The sequence below is a fragment of the Cebus imitator genome, unplaced genomic scaffold (genome assembly GCF_001604975.1).
Source record: "Cebus imitator isolate Cc_AM_T3 unplaced genomic scaffold, Cebus_imitator-1.0 Scaffold19, whole genome shotgun sequence".
NCBI classification, from domain to species: Eukaryota; Metazoa; Chordata; class Mammalia; order Primates; family Cebidae; genus Cebus; species Cebus imitator.
In genome coordinates this window covers 2,433,821-2,451,734 of record NW_016107334.1, presented here as the reverse complement: position 1 = coordinate 2,451,734, position 17,914 = coordinate 2,433,821, and the positions used below count along the sequence as shown (strand labels likewise).

The window sequence follows — 17,914 nt, the reverse complement described above, 5'->3', positions numbered from 1 at the left end:
AGGCACGCGCCACCATGCCCAGCTAATTTTTTTGTAGTTTTAGTAGAGACGGGGTTTCACCATGTTGACCAGGATGGTCTCGATCTCTTGACCTCGTGATCCACCCGCTTCGGCCTCCCAAAGTGCTGGGATTACAGGCGTGAGCCACCGCGCCCAGCCCATATTTTCTTTTTTACACTTTTAAGTTCTGGGGTACATATGCAGATCATGCAGGTTACATTGGTATACCCACGCCATGGTGGTTTGCTGCATCCATCCCCCCATCATCTACATTAGGTATATATTTCTCCTAATGTTATCACTTCCCAATGCCCCCACCCCCTGCTATCCCTCCCCTACCTCCCCTCGCCCCCTCCACAGGCTCTGGTGTGTGATGTTTCCCTCCCTATGTCCATGCCTTCATAAAGCATGAATGCTGTAAAAATGAGATGAGATAATTTGTGTGTGCACAGCACATAGGGCCATGCATGGCACAGGATACCTGCTCGGTTATTGATTACTACGGCAAAGGTCAAGTGCATCTCGTAAAACATAGCTTGTTAAAACGTGACTGCTACTTCTGACTACTCATATCTCCAGTGTAATGGAAATAAGACCAAGGGATACCTGGAGAGGATCATCCACTCTGGATGAGGTCAGTCTCTTGCTACTGCTGCTCCCATAGTCTCAAGCAGGGGCTTCCATTCTGTGAAGGGACAGACTCTCTAAATTCCTGGGAGTTTGGGGCGGGGCTGATGCAGGGAAGGCATCCCTGGAGAGGGTCCTGTTCCCCTTGCCAGGTGTAATGCACAGGCCTGCGCTTGGGAGACTTATAATGGCGCTGAGTGGCCTCAAGCAAGCCCAGGCAGCTCCCCACCCACCAGCATCCATTAAACACCTCCTGCAGGGCTAGTGGACAATACCTGCCCTTCCCACCTGTCTTAGCATGAGCTTCTCTCAGAACACCTGTCAGCAACTCAAATCACTTGTGATTCCAGGACACGCATCTTCCTTACTCAACTCTAGAGCACTGATTTTCAAGCTGTTTTCTCAGAAACTCTATAGAGGAAGCCCATGGCAAGGGCACAGAACTTCAAGCCCCAGCACTGCCTTTCCCCAGAAAAGCTGGTTGTTTCCCAGTTTGGAATGTCTACCCAAGATGTTGTTTGAACCAACGATTCTCCAGCTAAGGAAGAAAAAGAATTTGAATGTCACTGCTTTATGGGAGATCAATCTTATGAGCCCTTAAAGGAATCTTCAGTAAGCTCTTACAGAAAATGCATAATTTTTGAAATAAACTACAACTATTTCTCCTGCAAGCCCTCCTCAGAGCCATGGCCAGACTATGCACCTGTTAGTTAACTAGGCACTCCAGTGTGGGCTAAGCCATGTTAAAACCAGGGCCCTGCCCTGATTACAAAGTGACTTAACTTGATGCAAAACAAGAAGCCACACTCTGGGTTTCTTGCCTAAAGGAATGCGTGGCCGGCATGGCCCACAGGTGGTCCCTCTCTGACAATCATCAAATATTAGCAAGAGCTGCAGCGTTGGCAAGAGCTCTGTGGGCAGCTGCCTGAGGCCCAGAGTCTGGCATGCTGGCTGAAGCAGGGGCCTCGCCTTGTGTGCCAAGGACTTTGCAGCTGTGCATACCCCATCTCCTGCACTGATGGGCATAGCTTTAATCAGTGGTGCTGAGGACAGAGGGAGGCATCTAAGCTTGCAGCATCAAAGCATGCTCACCAGCAAGCAGTGGCTTTGAGGATGTGTGGGCACCTTCTTTAGGCAAGGGGCTGTACAAGCTGCTGGTGAGGAGACAAGACTCACTGGGCACTGTGTCTGTTCTCAGGAAGCCTAGAACCTGGAGCAGAAACTAAGCGCCTACCCTGATGTCCACACTCTGTGGCAGGAGGATCTGTGACAACTTTTTCAACAAGAAAAAAGTGGAAGGAGCCAGATAAGGGAGGGATATAGCCCTCTTTGTGAAGGGTTTTTGCATTGGATGATTGCATGACCCCATGGCCCAAAAGGAGGACTAGTTTGTGAAATTTGTTCAGACAAAATCCTTGTTTAGATGATAAACATTATGATCACCATACACAACCTGAGCTGAAGGACCTATGGAACATGCACAGGTAGGAAGCATTCGGCCGGGTGGGAAGAGCTAGAGGAGAGCCATGAGGTGGGAAGCGTGGGCATTTTGGGGGAACATCAAGCTGGAGTCTGGAGAGGCTGGAGCATAAAGGGCAGGAAGTAGAGTCTCAAGGGAGGTCAGATGAGATCCCCGGACTCCAGGGGCCTCACTGCATGAGTTTACACTTTCCTTTGCCCAGCGATGATGTCCCATGGAGCCTTCTGAGCAAGAAGTGTGGTAGTCAGAGGTGAGCCATGGCACGAAGGAGCAGGGAGAAGTGGGAGTTCCTGGCTGGCAGAGGAAGGAGGGCATGGCTGGTGGTGGAGGAGCCGGAAGGCCAGGCATCTGAATCATCCCACCCCAGCCGGCCACTGCCCTGCTCTTTACCCTCCTGGCCGCCTGTCACTCTGAGGAATGTGGCTCACTCTCCCTAAGGGGAAGGCAATGTGCTCACGCCACTTCCTGAACCCAGACTGGTTCCAGGACTATTTTTGGCTCTCCGGAGCCAGCGTTTGACAAGAAGAGCACAGCTGCCGACAATCCCACCCCAGTGAAACCTGCTGCTCCATAAAGGGCCATATCAGTTCCTGCACATGATTTAGGGTCACCTGGACCCAAGGTCAGGTGAGACCCCTCCAACTTTAGCATCACAGTCCAGTGGAGTCTTTCCTGGGCCTGGAAGAAGCAAGCTGGTGCCTTTGCTCAGCACGTGCAGAAGCAGAAGCACAGCTGTTTGTGGGACTGTGTTTGTTCAAGGGGCGCCAGGGCACCAGGAGACACACTCACTTCCTAGTGCATCCAGCCTGCTGTGTGACCAACAATAGCTGCAGAGTGTGAGGGAGAAACCTGCAAAGCCGGCCAGGGCTGCACTCCTTACAGAATGATCCCTGGAGTAAAAGAGGTTTACAGTCAAGAAGTTACGTTTAGAAAGGACCCACTCAGAACAGGAACAAGCTTAGACACTTCATACCAACCAAAGCCTCATCCCCGGCCGGTCGAATACACACCCTCCCCTCTATCACCCTATAAATTCATTCACCATCTTTGCTTGGATTATTTTTAAACTCTCAGATTTCCCAGTCCCCAAACTCTTGACTCTCCAATATATCTTCAAAACTGGGGTCCAAGAGAGTGAGCCCCTTCATAGAAAGGCTAGGTATTAATATCCTGTGTTATCTCTGCACCCAGTAAAACAAATTTTGAAGCCAATGAATAGACAAGCATACCAATGGATGGAGATCCCTCGGGCAGCTCCAGCTGAGCAGCGTGGCCTCTCCCCACAGCAAGCCCTGAGCACCGTGAGTGCTGCTGCTAGAACCACACAGGTACAGCTAAGGCCAGCAGCAATGTCAGCCGCACAGCCAGGACGCGGGAAGGGAATCAGGCAGCAGGTCTGAAAGAAATGTGCAAATCCAGCCTCTCTATTGCTTTTCCTTTTGGAATGTTTCTAACGCACCAAGTGCGGAAGGTAAAGCTCTAGATTCATTTTCTCTAGGAAAACACATTTTCTTTGTTTGCTTAAGTGGAGCTCAGTGGGAAAAGGTTTGGCTGACTAGGAGAGTTGGTGTTGGGAAATATGGGTAAAGGCGATGAATGCCATGATCCTCACCAATAGTTTGTACACCCTAAGAAACTAATGGTAACACTGATAAGGACAATAATAGATGCTACCATTTAATCAGTATATGCTGGGTGCAAGGCATTATGCTAAACACTTGACAGGCATTGTATACTAAAGAGTCACAGTTGTACTTAGGACACAGATACTATTATTATCCCTGGTTTTAGAGGAGGTTTAGTGAGATTAAGCCTCTTGCTCAAGGTCACACAGCTAGTAAGTGACAGAAAAGTGATTTAAACCCAGGATGAGTGATAACAAATTTACTTCTACACTGTAGTGCCATTTCATTTTTTTTTCATGGATTAATGGTCATATTCGTTAGGAAAGAGGCAGAAAGAAGGAAGGGCCTGCTAACTAACTGCCAAACATTATGCTAGGTGATTTCTACAGGTTGAGCATCCCTAGTCTGAAATCCAAAATGCTCCAAAATCTGAAACTTTTTGAGTACTGCCAGGTGGAAAATTCCACACTTGACCTCATGTGCTGAGCTGCATGCAGCACTTTGTTTCATGAACAAAATTAGTTAGAATATTGTGGCAAATTACCTTCGAGCTATGTGCATAAGGTGTATATGAAACAAATGAATTCCACGTTGAGGCTTGGGTCGCATCCCCAAAATATCTCATTATGTACATGCAGATATTAAAATATATATATACATACTTCTGGTCCCAAGCTTTTTGGGGTAAGAGGTACTCAGCCTGTATGTGTCAACTCACTTGATGAAATGCTTAATGATGAAAACTGTTATTAACGTCCTCTTTCTGCAGATGAGGCACCTGTATCTCAGAGTAGTTAACAAGTAGGTCTAAAGTCATAAATAATCATTAGTACAAGTGAGAAAACTGAGAATAGCAAGCCAATTTTAGTAGTCAATGCCAGAACACAGGGCAAAAGAGGGAGTATGACCAGCAGCTCATGCTAAGTGTTGAACTAGACCAGCGGCTGGCAAACTTTTTCTGTAAAGGGCCAGACAGTCAATGGGATTTGGCCTATGGGCCATAGTTTGTTGACCCTTGAACCAGATGGCATGGATACGTGGAAAGTTTGAACCTTTGTGAGACTCCTGTTCCTAACAGTTTTCATATATGAATCTATTACTAATTTCTAAGTTTAGTTTAATCTATCAACTTAGTAAAATCATTCATATATAACAAAAAGCTAAACCTGGGTAATTATTAAATACTCCAATGGGAAAATTCCAAGGCACATGCATGTTTTACAGAGGGAAAAGTAAGAAGAATATATTCCACTGAGGGGGGAAAAAAAGGAACACATTTGCACGCTGAGCCCTGAATACAGAACAGATGCTAAGGCTTAAGCTGACATCCAAATCCTGCCCTCCTCTTTGGAGTGTGGACCAAGGCTTAGATGAGTTGGTGGCTTGGGTAATTAAAAACTCTAAAGATCACTGCCTTCATTCTAAAAGGCCACGTGTTCACAGAAAGCTTTTTCCTGTGTGGATGGCAGACACTTATGCACAGTGCCATTTTCACTGAAGAACAGAAGAGCTTAGTTCAATAAGAAAGAAAGAATTAAAGGATTGGAAATATCTGAATCAGAAATAATCCATCTTCATAAACAGCAATCAGAAGTCAGGGTACCGCAGGACGGTCTATCATTTACAGGGGAGAAAATCCCTCTGTAAACTCAAGTTTTGTCTTTGACAAATGACCTCCAGCAGTGTTTCCTACTGGTAAGTCCACGTGCGAAACCTGAGAAACTGCTCAGAAATGGGTGATGGGAGAAAACAAACAAGAAGCAAAGGGTGGTATTCATTTTGTTTGGAGAATTATCTGGCTCCATAACTGATTCAATAATCACTGATTTCGGTACTCAGGATCTGAATCAATACTCAGTGCCTGGATCCATGCAAGGTTCAGGGAGACAACATTAGCCAGACAGCCAAGGTCTTTATCCTCAAAAACTGTACAGTTCCCTGGGGAGGATCATTTAGGGGATATGTTTTTAATCTCAACCATTAAAAGGTATTTCTAATAACGTTTGCTTGCAAAAGACCTTCTCTGATTTTTCTTTATCAAGATATCTTAGGACGCTACTGTCTTTTATAAAAAAAACTTTTATTTCAATCGTTTTGGACAGTTTTGGTGTTTTTTGGGTAAGATCTTTAGTAGTGACGTCTGAGATTTTGGTGCACCCATCACCCAAGCAGCGTACACTCTACCCAATGTGTAGTATTCTGTCCCTCATCCACCTCTCAGTGTCCCCACACCCCAGTTGCCAAAGTTCATTATATTACTCTTATGCCTCTGCATCCTCATAGTTTAGCTCCCACTTGTGAGAATATATGATACTTTGTTTTCCGTGTGTGAGCACCCCACTTTCCTAGGGCACATTCTCACCATTTTCCCCTTCCTCCCTAATAACCCCAAACTTTTCTCTGCAGCTGCCAGGAGAGATCACCTCTAAATGTGTAACCAACAACATGGACAATATTGCAACATCCTCAGACAGCTCCTTTGCTTCTCTCCTTGAGCCACGAAAGAGGGGTCAGCAATGTGAGGCTGAAGCACTTGGATCATTGTAACGCAGGTGGGACCAGTGTGTGTCACCCCCCAGGGTGGCAATGAGGAACTGACTGCTGGTCTCACTGCACTGATAAAATCTCAGGCAGGACGTCTTTGCATGTTCCATGTATCCATCCATCCATCCATCCAATCATTCATTCATTTAAAAAATTATAGTAAAACACATGTAACAAAAATTTACCATCAGTGACTTTGGAACATTCAGAGTGTTTTGCAATTATCACCACTCTCTGGTTCCCGGTCAGTGTCATCACTCTAAGTAAGAACGCCCATGTCCAGGAAGCAGCCACTCCCCACTCTCTCTCTCCCACTCCCTCCCAGGAAACAACCAGTCTGCTTCCTGTCTCTATGGATTTGCCTATTCTGGACATTACTGATGAATGGCACCACACAATGTGTGCCCTTTTGTGACTGCTTTCTTTCATTTAATGTTCTCTAGGTTCACTCATCACAGCATGTATCTGTACTTCATTTCTTTTTACGACTGAACGATACATCAATGTATGGATATGCCATTTAGTTTATCCATTATCTGTTGACAGACATGTGGGTTTTTTCCTTGTCTTAGCTCTTATGAAGAGTGCTGCTATGAACATTCTTGTATGGTTTCTGCTTAAATGCCTGTTTTCATACTTTTGAGAACATACACATTAATTAATTTTAAACAAGCATTTCTGAGCTTCTGTTATACTTCAGACACACTGTGATGGGGTGGTAGGAGGGAGTGATAAAAAAGCAGTATGATATGATTTAGGCCTCCAACAATTAAAGTTTAATAAAGCAGAAACACATTAACAATAATACTAATAACAACATATTACTGGCAGCAAGGTTTTATTGAGCACTTACTACATGCTGGGCTCTATTTTAAACACTTTATGTGTAGCCCCTCACTTAATCATCACAACAAAAATCCTCCTATGAGCAGGTACTACTAAGGTTTCTTAGGTAAGAAACCTTATCTAAGCCTGTGGGGGTCGCAGCAGGGAAGTGAACGGAGGTGATGGCCAGAGCTAAGGAAACTCAAGAGATCACCCGGAGGGGAGTGGAGAATGAGAAGGGGGTGATTAAAGATGAAACCAGAGGGGAGGGGGATTGCAGGGAGAGCTGAGGGATGGTCCAAGGAAGGGCAGGCCTGGAGGAAGACTCAGATGAAATGGCTTGGGAGAAGCTGGAGACAAAAAGAAGAAACTGTCAGAAATGCCAGAGAAGGAGAGAATTTCAACAACCCCATCTACTGTTGCCAACTGGTAAAGCCACAGAACCACCAGGGGCCCATGGGATTTAGGGTGCGGGAGTCTTGTGGCACAGCAAAGCACAGTCATGCTGCAGCGGAGTCAGGAACCAGAGGGCAGGGTAGCAGAGAGAGAAAGCGCAGAAGAGAAAGACAGGGCTGCAGAGGGGAGAAGGAAGGCTTGCAGTAGCAGAGTCTGACAAGCTGAAGAACCTGGGAAGAGGGCTGAAAGGGGGATGAGAGATTCACTTTGCACACCTCCTCCTCCAGGACAAGAAAGGCAATGCAAGTAAATACTCAATTTCCTAGGAAAAGGAATGAAGGGGAATTCACACCTAGATACACTCAGGGTTAAAGCAGCTGTTCTCACGAGCAGGCAGGCAAGGAAACCACGTGCCCTGAGCACAAAGGAACAGAGGGCAGGCTGATCTGAGCTTACTGCCCCATTCCGCTAGCAGTCCAGAGCTAAACAATCAGGAGGGAATGACCGTGGCAAGGAAGTACTTTTACCAGGGCAACTTACTATTGAGGTATGAAGAAACAAAAACCCTTTTCAGCTACTTTAAAACCAAGGAAATATATCGCTCATAAGACTTTACTGAGAAAACTTTTCAAAGGCATACGCCAGCTATCTGATAGAAAGCTAAAATCAAGAACTCAAGAATAAGCAGGTCCCAGTACACAAGGAGGGACAAAGAAGCATGACATCATCTAAATTTTAAAAATACAGAATACCTGGCCAGGCGCGGTGGCTTACACCTATAATCCCAGCACTTTGGAAGGCAAAGGCAGGCAGACTGCTTTGAACTCAGGAGTTTGAGACCGGCCTGGTCAATATGGCAAAATCCTATCCCTACAAAAAACACAAAAATTAGCCAAGTGTTGGTGGGGCATGCCTGTAGTCCTACCTACCTGGGAGGCTGAGGAAGGAGAATTGCTTGAGCACAGGAAGCAGAGGTTGCTGTGAGCTAAGATTGTACCACTGCACTCCACCCTGGGTGACAGAGTGAGACCCCATCAAAATACACACACACACACACACACACACACACACACACACACACACACACACATCTATAACCCGTTCTAGATCTTTTTTTTAACAGCTTTACTGAGGTAGAAGTGATGTATGAAAACTTCAAATATTTAACATAAAAAGGTGGATGAGTTTGCACACACACATATACCTATGCAACCATCACCACAATCAAAGTAACAGATACTCATTATCTGCAAAAGTCTCTTGTGTCCTTTTGTTTTTCTTGTTGGTTTTATTGTGGTAAAAACAGGTAACATGAAATCTACCCTCTTGCACATTGTCAAGCACGCACCACAGTCTTGTGGACCACAGACAGTGTTACACAGCGGATCTCGGGAATTAATTCACCTTGCATACCCATCACTTTATACCACTTGGACAACTCCCCATTTTGGTGTTTAAACAACCACATATGTTTATAAAAACTCAAGTCCTACACTTACAGGGGCAAATTTTATTGCATGTAAGTAATACCTCAATAAATTAGACATAAATTTTTTTTAAAAAAACGGTAACAGGAGCAAACAAGGTCAGGTGTATTTAAGATATACTATAAAGGATGAATATTTTATAAAACAAGTAGTATCTAAAAATTAGAACAAAGAGAAACTGAGGAGGACAACATCATATGGGTGAATTTAACACTATCAGTGCTTGATTGATAACTAGATTTTAAAAAAGAGCACAGAAAGCCATTACTTAACAAAACTATAAATGAATAACTAAAAAGTAAAGAAGAGCAAAACCTTGACTAACTGGAGATTAACAGATTCTACTAGGAGATGTGTTATCTCATCTATGCCTATTTACAGTCTCATCGTCAGATGGTCACTACGCCTAGTGGAAGACAAGGAACCAGAGGCAAATTAAGGTTGGGCAATGTGGCAAAGGCCTTGCAGCCACCGGAATAGGAATTCAAACCCAACTCGGTTGCTGTGAAGGTGACAAGAGCCAATCCCAGTCATTCACGTGTGCAAATCTGCCACTTTAAATGTAAAAATACCATTTCCTTCTGTCTCCCTATCTCATTTTCATCTTCCCACCAAACAATAAAGGGCACAACAAATTCATGTGGAATTTGCTTTTTCCATCAGTTTCTGGATCCAATGTCTGCAAAATCATGGGATCAGACGCAATAAAAATAAGCTCCATTAAAAAAATCACAATCCCAGCCACACTGGGAGGCCGAGTTGGGCAGATCACAAGGTTAGGAGTTAGAGACCAGCCTGACCAACATGGTGAAACCCAGTCTCTACTAAAAACACAAAAATTAGCCAGGCAAGGTGGCCAGTGCCTGTAATCCCAGCTGCTTTGCAGGCTGACGCAGGAGAATTGCTTGAACCTGGGAGGCAGGGGTTGCAGTGAGCTCAGATTGCACCACTGCACTCTAGACTGGGCAACAGAGTGGGACCCTGTCAAAAAACAAAACCAAAAACACACCTGGATCCTGAAAGTCTATTAAGCTATGAACATACAGAAAGATCACTGCTTGTAATTGACAGCCAATCACAGAAAACGTGATCCTACAGAATTGGTGTAGAAAGCAAATATGATTCTGCAAATGTTTCTTTGGATTCCCATTCATAATCTTTATGATCACACTGAACCTGTCTACAGCAGGGTGAAATGTTTAAAGAGCTTCCTCCAACCTTTTCATTTGAGGAACAGCCAATTGGACAGGAAAAATCCTACAACACAGATGTTCCGGAACCACCCAATTTCAAGTATTCTTCCTCACTGTTCCTATAAACTATCCATATGCCCCAGGACATGTGCCAATTGTCAGGAGCTGTGGAAAAGAGGACCCTGACTAAGGGATCAGAGAACTCTTCCAAGAGAATTTGAAGCTTGACCTTGCTCTGAAGGATGAAAAGGCATTCTCCAGATAAAAAAGTTAGAGCTGAGGCCACTCCAAGGAGAAGGATCAAAAGTCTTAAAGGCCAATGGCACGTTCTAGATGCAACTGGTATGTGGCTACAGCTGTGTTGTCCAATGACAGCCTCATTTGACCAGTGAGCCCTTGAAATACAGCTGGTCTAAAGTGAAATACGCTGTAAATTTTCTATCATATTAAAAAAAAATTAAGTAGCTACATTTAAAACTAGAAACAGGCAAAATTAATTTTAATAATATTTACTATTTTATTTAATCCCAAATATCTGAAATGTCATTTCAAAGCATGATAAATACAAAAGTTATTAAGATATTTTACAGGCTGGGTGCGGTGGCTCATGCCTGTAATCCCAGCACTTTGGAAGGCCAAGGCAGGTGGACCACGAGGTCAGGAGATCAAGACCATCCTGGCCAACATGGTGAAACTCCGTCTCTACTAAAAATACAAAAAAATTAGCTGGGCTTGGTGGTGCGTGCCTGTGGTCCCAGCTACTCAGGAGGCTGAGATAGAAGAATTGCTTGAAACCAGAAAACAGAAGTTGCAGTGACCCAGGATCGTACCACTGCTCCAGCCTGGCAATAGAGGGAGACTCTTTCTCAAAAAAAAAAAAAAGGTATTTTACAGTCTTTTTCTGGTACTAATTCTTTGAAATCCACTGTGTATAGAGTTTCTTTGCTTCCATCTGTCCTTTTCCAGTACAGTCTGGGACCCTTACCACAACTGATGTCCCATTCCTGCTTTCTAGCCTCGGCTGTAGACAGGTGGCCACGCTTCAGGAAATGCAGCACTGCTCGTTTTGAGTGTCCATCATTTGCAGAGTAGCTAACATTAACACTAATAAGGCACCTCTACACACACTGCCTCTCTCCGACAACCCAATCACCACATGAGGTGCTGCTGCAAGCAATATGGTACCCCAGGGGTTACAGACCGGGAAGAGGACTGCAGGGCTCAGTGACCTGACCAAGGTCATACCTCAGTGAGGTCATTTACCTCTGGAGCCAGGGTTCTTTCCCCGCTCCACCACCAGCATGGCTCTTCAGGATGGTGTGTGCTAGGGAAGGCAGGCTGCTCCTCTTGCCTGCCTTTGAGTGCCCACCACTGGGGAGCTGTAAGGGGCAATCTCACAGTTAAACAGAACAGCTCAGGTGGAGGCGTAGGAAGGAGACCGTGCTAGCAGCGCAGAGGCAGGTCTGAGAGGCTGAGAGGTAGGCTGGACCTGGATGCGCTTGCAGCCACCTCCTGGAGACAGAAGCTGGCAGGGTGCCCCCCCGCCCCACCCCGGTCCCAGAACCTGCTGCCATAAAAAGTGATCATCAACAAGCTCCCAGGCTGAACTCAACATCTGAAATACACAGCTGCTTTGTAAGCAAGGCTCTCCCCACGTGTGTGGGGTGACAGCTGACTCCATTTGTGGCTCATCCAGCAAATGGTTCCTCCTGTAACTTCTCTCTGCTTAACACAATCGTCAGAGTCCTCTGCTCTCATGTTTAGGGAGCCGAGAGCTGGGGATGCTGCATGTGTGACACTGGACAGGCTTAGGACAAGAGGGTGTGGTGGAGGATGCACTATGACGATCAGGGATCATCCATTCAAATTCAGTGTTTAAAAAATGCACGCCTGGTAGCCAATTACAGCACACCTGGCTGCCCGTTCACCAGCTCAGCTCTGGAACATGACATTCTCTTAAAGCCCTTTTCCTCTGCTTTCCCAGAATGGTCAAAGGACAGTAACACTGGTGAACTCTGAGAATTTACAATATTCCAGGCACTTTATTTGTACTAAATCATTTAATCTCATCCAACACCTATGGATGCAGGAACAATTATTCTACTCATTTTATAGATAGGGAACTGCAGTAGAGACAAATTCAGTTAACTACCAGGAAGGCACACAGAGGAACCCTAGAGGCTGGGATGGGAACCCAGGCAGGCAGGTTCCCAGAGCCCACCCCTCTGTGAAGGGTGTCTAGTGCCGGCAAGATTTGCTTTTTGAATGAAGAAATTGTCTTCTCTATTTTGATGCTAAATGGGGACACTGGCTTCATCATACCTGTTGGAAAGAGGGTCACCCCCACCTTGCCACAGAGGGACTGGAAGTGAACGTCCCTGCCTTCCTGCCAGGATAGCGTATCTTTCCTCTTTCAGAAGGATTCTCCCTGGAAGCCACAGTGGACATGTGTAGGAGGCACACAATTCTCTGTCCTCTGGGGAGTTCCCTGTGGCCTTGTCGCCCCACCTCCTGCCACCCTGCCCTGCCCACAGCATACTCTTACCCCGCCTGGCTCTGCCCACTGGCACCTTTTACCTCCCACCACGCTGCCCTCTGCCTGGACTCTCCCTTCGCCTTCTAGTTTCCAACAGTGACTCACCCAGAAACCTTCATCCTCCTCTGCTTCTCCAGGCCAAGGTGCCCGTCGCCTCCTCTGGAGGCCCGCAGCACTTGGCAAATATTCTTAATTCAGGAATTTACACAACTCATTTTTATTCATGAGTCTGTCTCTGAAAACTGTAAGCTCCCCCAGGATACACTGCAAATGCTAAGAAGGCTTACAGAGAGAAAAGCAAAAACAAAAACAAAACAGTGGTGTCGTGTCTGTTTAGGTCAGGCTGACGTCTCACGAAGGGACCTGGCTTTCTAGAACCTGCTGTCCCAGTTCTTATCCTTATCCTTGGACTCCAGGCTGACCTTGAGCCTTGAGTGCTGTCCCACCTCCCGTGAGTCTTTTCCCAGACGGCTTTAGTCCACAGCCTGTTTTCGTAGGTCCAGGGACACTCTCTCTTGCCTGCCTTGTCATCTATGCGTTCCTGCTCGCCACAGAACAGGCACCAATAGGCCTGGCTCACAGACACAGCGTATCTTACTGAATACAGAAAATGCAGAAAGAAAAGTGAATTTTGAGCGAGGAATGATGGCAGATCAGAAGGAAATACCTTTATTGAAGTTTCCGGATATGGTCTCTAACTTTTCAGCTCATAACACGCTCCCACTCTGCCTAGCTCTGCCGCCTGGAAATGTAACGGAAACCCAAAAGGAAAGCATTACCCATGCAGACACAACATTGCATTCTCACTTTATATGTTCTATGGGCAGTCTGGGGTCTCTGAACTCCGACCCAGAACAGCCACCAAGCCACTTCAAGAGCCTGCTTTCATGAGAATCAGGTATTCTCAGGCTTGCATTACTGACATTTCGGGTTGGGTAATTCTTCGTTGCAGATGCTGTCCTGTGCACTGATGCAGACTTGACAAGATCTGTGGCCTCTCCCCAGTAGATGCCAGCAGCACTTCCCCTGTGCTCCAACCCCGTTATGACAAGAAGCAAAAATGAATCCAGACACTGCCAAATGTCACAAGTTGCAAAATCACCTAGGCTGAGAAGCTCTGCCTCAACTCACGCTTAAGTCCTGCGATCACTCACTCAGATTCATCTCCCTCAAAGGCACCATGGTTTTAGACACTCAGACAAAACAAACAAACAAACAAAACACCAGTCTCACCCCCATTCTTCTTGCTATTACATCTGTTTTTCCAGTCAGCCACCAACTCAAGATAATTGTATCTTTACTTGTCATAGGTTTGAATTTAAATTCCATCCCTTACTACTAGCTGTGTGTCCTCTGACAATGCAGGTCACCTTGCTGTGCCTGCTCGTCATGAGCAGAGTGGAGATGATGGTTTCTCAGAGGGCTGCTGTCTAGTTCAGAGACATCCAGTACGAAGTGCCTGGGAGGAGCAGGCACCTGAGAATTCATCCATTCCTTGGATATCCAAGACCACTACTTCAAGGGGAAATGAGAGAGCAGAGGGGTTGCAATCCCTCTTTTGCCTCAGTTCCCCTGCCCCAGGGCTCTGCCCGCTGCTCTTTTCTTTTCTTTTCTAACAGAGTCTTGCATTGTCACCCAGAATGGAGTGCAGTGGAGTGATCTTGGTTCACTGTAACCTCCACTTCCTGGGTTCAAGCAATTATCCTGCCTCAAGCCCCTGAGTAGCTGGGATTACAGGCATGCGCCACCATACCCACCTAATTTTTCTATTTGTAGTAGAAACAGGATTTCATCATGTTGGCCAGGCTGGTCTTGAACCCCTGAGCTCAGGTGATTCACCCGCCTTGGCCTCCCAAAGTGCTGCACCCAGCCCCACTGTCCTTTTCTATGTATGTGTGGACAAAGGCACAGTTCATCCACAGCCAAACCTGGAGGACCGAGGCAGCACTAGGAACCACACCGGAGGCCACGTGAGGGCATTCCCTGGGCCTCTGTCCTGACCGGGGGGACACAGGCTCATCAATGCAGCACCCTTCCCAATAAATCCACTGTACTGAAGATGGATCAATTCATGCATTTCCCTGGTGCCTTGTGCCTCAGTCTGTTTGAGGTTCTGTAACAAAATACCACAGACTGGGTGGCTTATAAACAACAGAAATTTACTTCTCAGAGTTGTGGAATCTACCAGTTCAAGAGGAGGCACCACCCGCAGATTTGTTATCTGTTGGAGGGCTACATTCTAGATCACAGACGGCATGTCCTAGGTGCACCCTGACATGGTAGAGAGGGTGAGGCAGCTCTCTGAGGCCTCTTTCATAAGTGTGCTAATCCATCAGGAGGGCTCCTTCATCATGACGTATTCAAGTTCTGCTGAAATCCTAACTCACCTTGGGTTACGATTCGATTCACACGAACGTTCAGACCATAGCACCTTGGTCTGAGCACCCTCATCTCCCATATCTACCTCCCAAACCAGCGCAGCCACCTGTGTGAAGGCACAATCTGCGTACTAGAGACTTCTCTATACGACTTCAAATACAGTAGACATGTTCAAATACGGTGTCATAGGTACAGAGTTCTACATAAAACCCTTTCTCACACCTATGATCCCAGTACTTTGGGAGGCTGAGGCAGGCAGATCACGAGGTCAGGAGATCGAGACCATCTGACCAACATGGTAAAAACCCATCTCTACCAAAAATACAAAAAAGAAACAAAAAATTAGCTGGGCATGGTGGCACACGTCTGTAATTCCAGCTACTCAGGAGGCTGAGGCAGGAGAATCACTTGAACTTGGGAGGCGGAGACAGCAGTGAGCCAAGATTGTGCCACTGCACTCCAGCCTGGTGACAGAACTGACTCTGTCTCTAGGGGGAAAAAATCCTTTCCCTCAGCCCTTTATATAGTAAATTCTCATTATTCAAGGTACAGGTTGAGCATCACTCATCCAAAAATCCAAAATCTGAAATGCTCCAAAATCCTAAGCTTTTTGAGCACCAATATGACACTCAAAGGAAATGCTTATTGGTAAGGAATATAATGCAAATATTTCAAACTAAAAAAAAAAAATCCAAGATCCAAAACACTTCTGGTCCCAAGCATTTCTGATAACGGATACTCAAACTGCAGTTACGTTCTAGAAAGTCACCACAAATACTGAACTGGTGAACACGAAACCACAGCTGCTGGGGAAATACAGAGTTAGGTTGTTACAAGCCTCTGTTCACAACATTTTATTCAACTCATCACCATATAACCTGTGTTAAGTGTGTTTCTGTTTAAAGGCACCCTATTTAATGTATATTGCTGATTCATTAACTCGGAGCTTATGACCACCAGTGCTGTAACTCGTGCCTGCATGAAGCTTCTCTAACACATGTTTTCTCCGTAAGGCATGCCACAGGCATCCTGCACTTAGAAACACTACTCCGCACTTCAGTACTGTGCTTGGGGTCTTATCAAGCAGTAAAATCATCAACAAAAGCACAAAAACATCTAAGAATATGACATCGAATAGACCACAGAAAGGACACTTGTTTACAGCATGAGAGCTTAAACAAGAAGGCAGAGGTCACCCTGCTTGACCTCAGCTGGGAACAGGCACATCAGGCAACTCAAATGTTTCCCCACCATGCACACGTTTTCAAAGGTGCCATGAGGATTGATCTGGGGGCTGCAAATATGTGTTAGCAAATAGGCAAATTCCCAAATACACAAACCACAAATAACGAAGACTCACTACATATGCCCATACCTGTTTAAGGATTTGCGTGTGCGCGCGCACGCACACACACACACCCCCCTTCACCTGCTAAGGGCATTAGCGGCTTGAGGACAGCAAACTCCCTCATACCTGAATCATGCCAACAGGTAGAAGCTCTGTCTACTCTTCCAGCCTGAGAAAGCTACTGCCTATCTGAAGGGGACTTCATGTTCACATGGGCACTGCCTCACCAAAGCAGGGCACTGCACAGAGGCAGGATCCACCCTAGATGCCTGTTTTTGATCAGGAGAAACCTGCAGGTCTGACAGCTTAATGCGAGAAACGGGTTCACTTAAGAAAGAACCACATTGTTTCATTAAGACCCCTCGTGGGTCCCTGGGAGCTGGATACTACCTGTCTCCTACTTCCCTGCTGTCATTCTCCAGGAGTGCCTCCTGGTCACAGGCTCAGCAAACGCTCACAGACCTCAAGTTCCACGTTGACTCTGGTATGTTGGCTGCAGAGAAAGGAGATGGCTCCACAACTCTGCGTACCCCAAAGGCACCTCCTATCAGTGGCTCCAGCAACGTCGCTGGCTGCTCCAGGGCGTGATGGAGCACAAACTGCCCAGGATTGGGGCCAGCTCACCAGCTGCGGATTTCATCACCACTCTCCTTGTTTTAGAAACAGAGCCCAAAGACAGGCATGCAAATACGCTGTGCTCTGGCCAGATTTTACAGACACACTAAAATGTTGGTTCATAACATACTCAGCCTCTCTCCTGCACGGGCCACATGTGCTCGCTCGTGAAGTGTTTTGATCAGCGTGGGGAGAAGGTACTATATTTCAATGCCTCTTTTTGATTTTAAGGCTGTAAGACTTTCTTTTGTTTTGTTTTCTGCTAGAGCTAAAATGCTTTTCTGGGTGAGCAGGAATAGCCTTTTTGTCTTTTAACATTTAGCTGAGGGGAAAAATACTCACTTCCTTGGTCATCATGGCAACTGTCATGCTAGAGGATTCTAATACATACAGAACTGGCTAAGAAGTTAGAGTCCAAACCTATGACTGCGCCCAGGTCAAGTTTTCTTCCACTCAGCAGTTCAAAGGGCTTACCTGCCCAACTCCCCTGATGCTCAACTAGGTCTGTGACGAGCCCCCACCACCAGGAAACCTGCGGACATAGCTAGATCTCTTCCACTGAAGAACGGGACCTCTCTTGGGAGAATGTAGGGGTGAGTCCCTAAGATACCAGGCCAAATGTGGATCACTTCCACCAGAAGAGGAATTCTATACATTGAGTGTTACGAAGTACAGGCAGATTTTGGTAATGTTTTTTGATAGAAAGACAATAATAATTTTAACAAGAGACCAGGCATGGTGGCTCACACCTATAATCCCAGCACTTTGGGAGGCTAAGGTGGGTGGATCACCTGAGGTCAGGAGTTCGAGACTAGCCTGGCCAACACGGAAAACCCTGATTCTACCAAAAATACAAAAA

General features: G+C 46.1%; 1 protein-coding gene and 2 long non-coding RNA genes across 4 annotated transcripts in view; 1 reads left to right on the top strand and 2 right to left on the bottom strand.

The window, feature by feature from the left end:
• Positions 1–17,878, top strand: part of LOC108295683 — a 22,719-nt gene extending 4,841 nt beyond the window's left edge. The window contains exons 2-4 of the long non-coding RNA XR_001821543.2: positions 38–42; positions 1,740–1,742; positions 15,639–17,878. This is a non-coding gene — a long non-coding RNA (uncharacterized LOC108295683). The remainder of the gene's footprint in view (positions 1–37; positions 43–1,739; positions 1,743–15,638) is intronic.
• The window catches only part of SLCO3A1 (solute carrier organic anion transporter family member 3A1), a 330,506-nt gene that overhangs the window by 190,612 nt on the left and 121,980 nt on the right, over positions 1–17,914 (bottom strand). The window lies entirely within an intron of this gene.
• The window catches only part of LOC108295672, a 14,662-nt gene continuing 12,201 nt past the window's right edge, over positions 15,454–17,914 (bottom strand). Inside the window, exon 3 of the long non-coding RNA XR_001821538.1 lies at positions 15,454–15,693. This is a non-coding gene — a long non-coding RNA (uncharacterized LOC108295672). The remainder of the gene's footprint in view (positions 15,694–17,914) is intronic.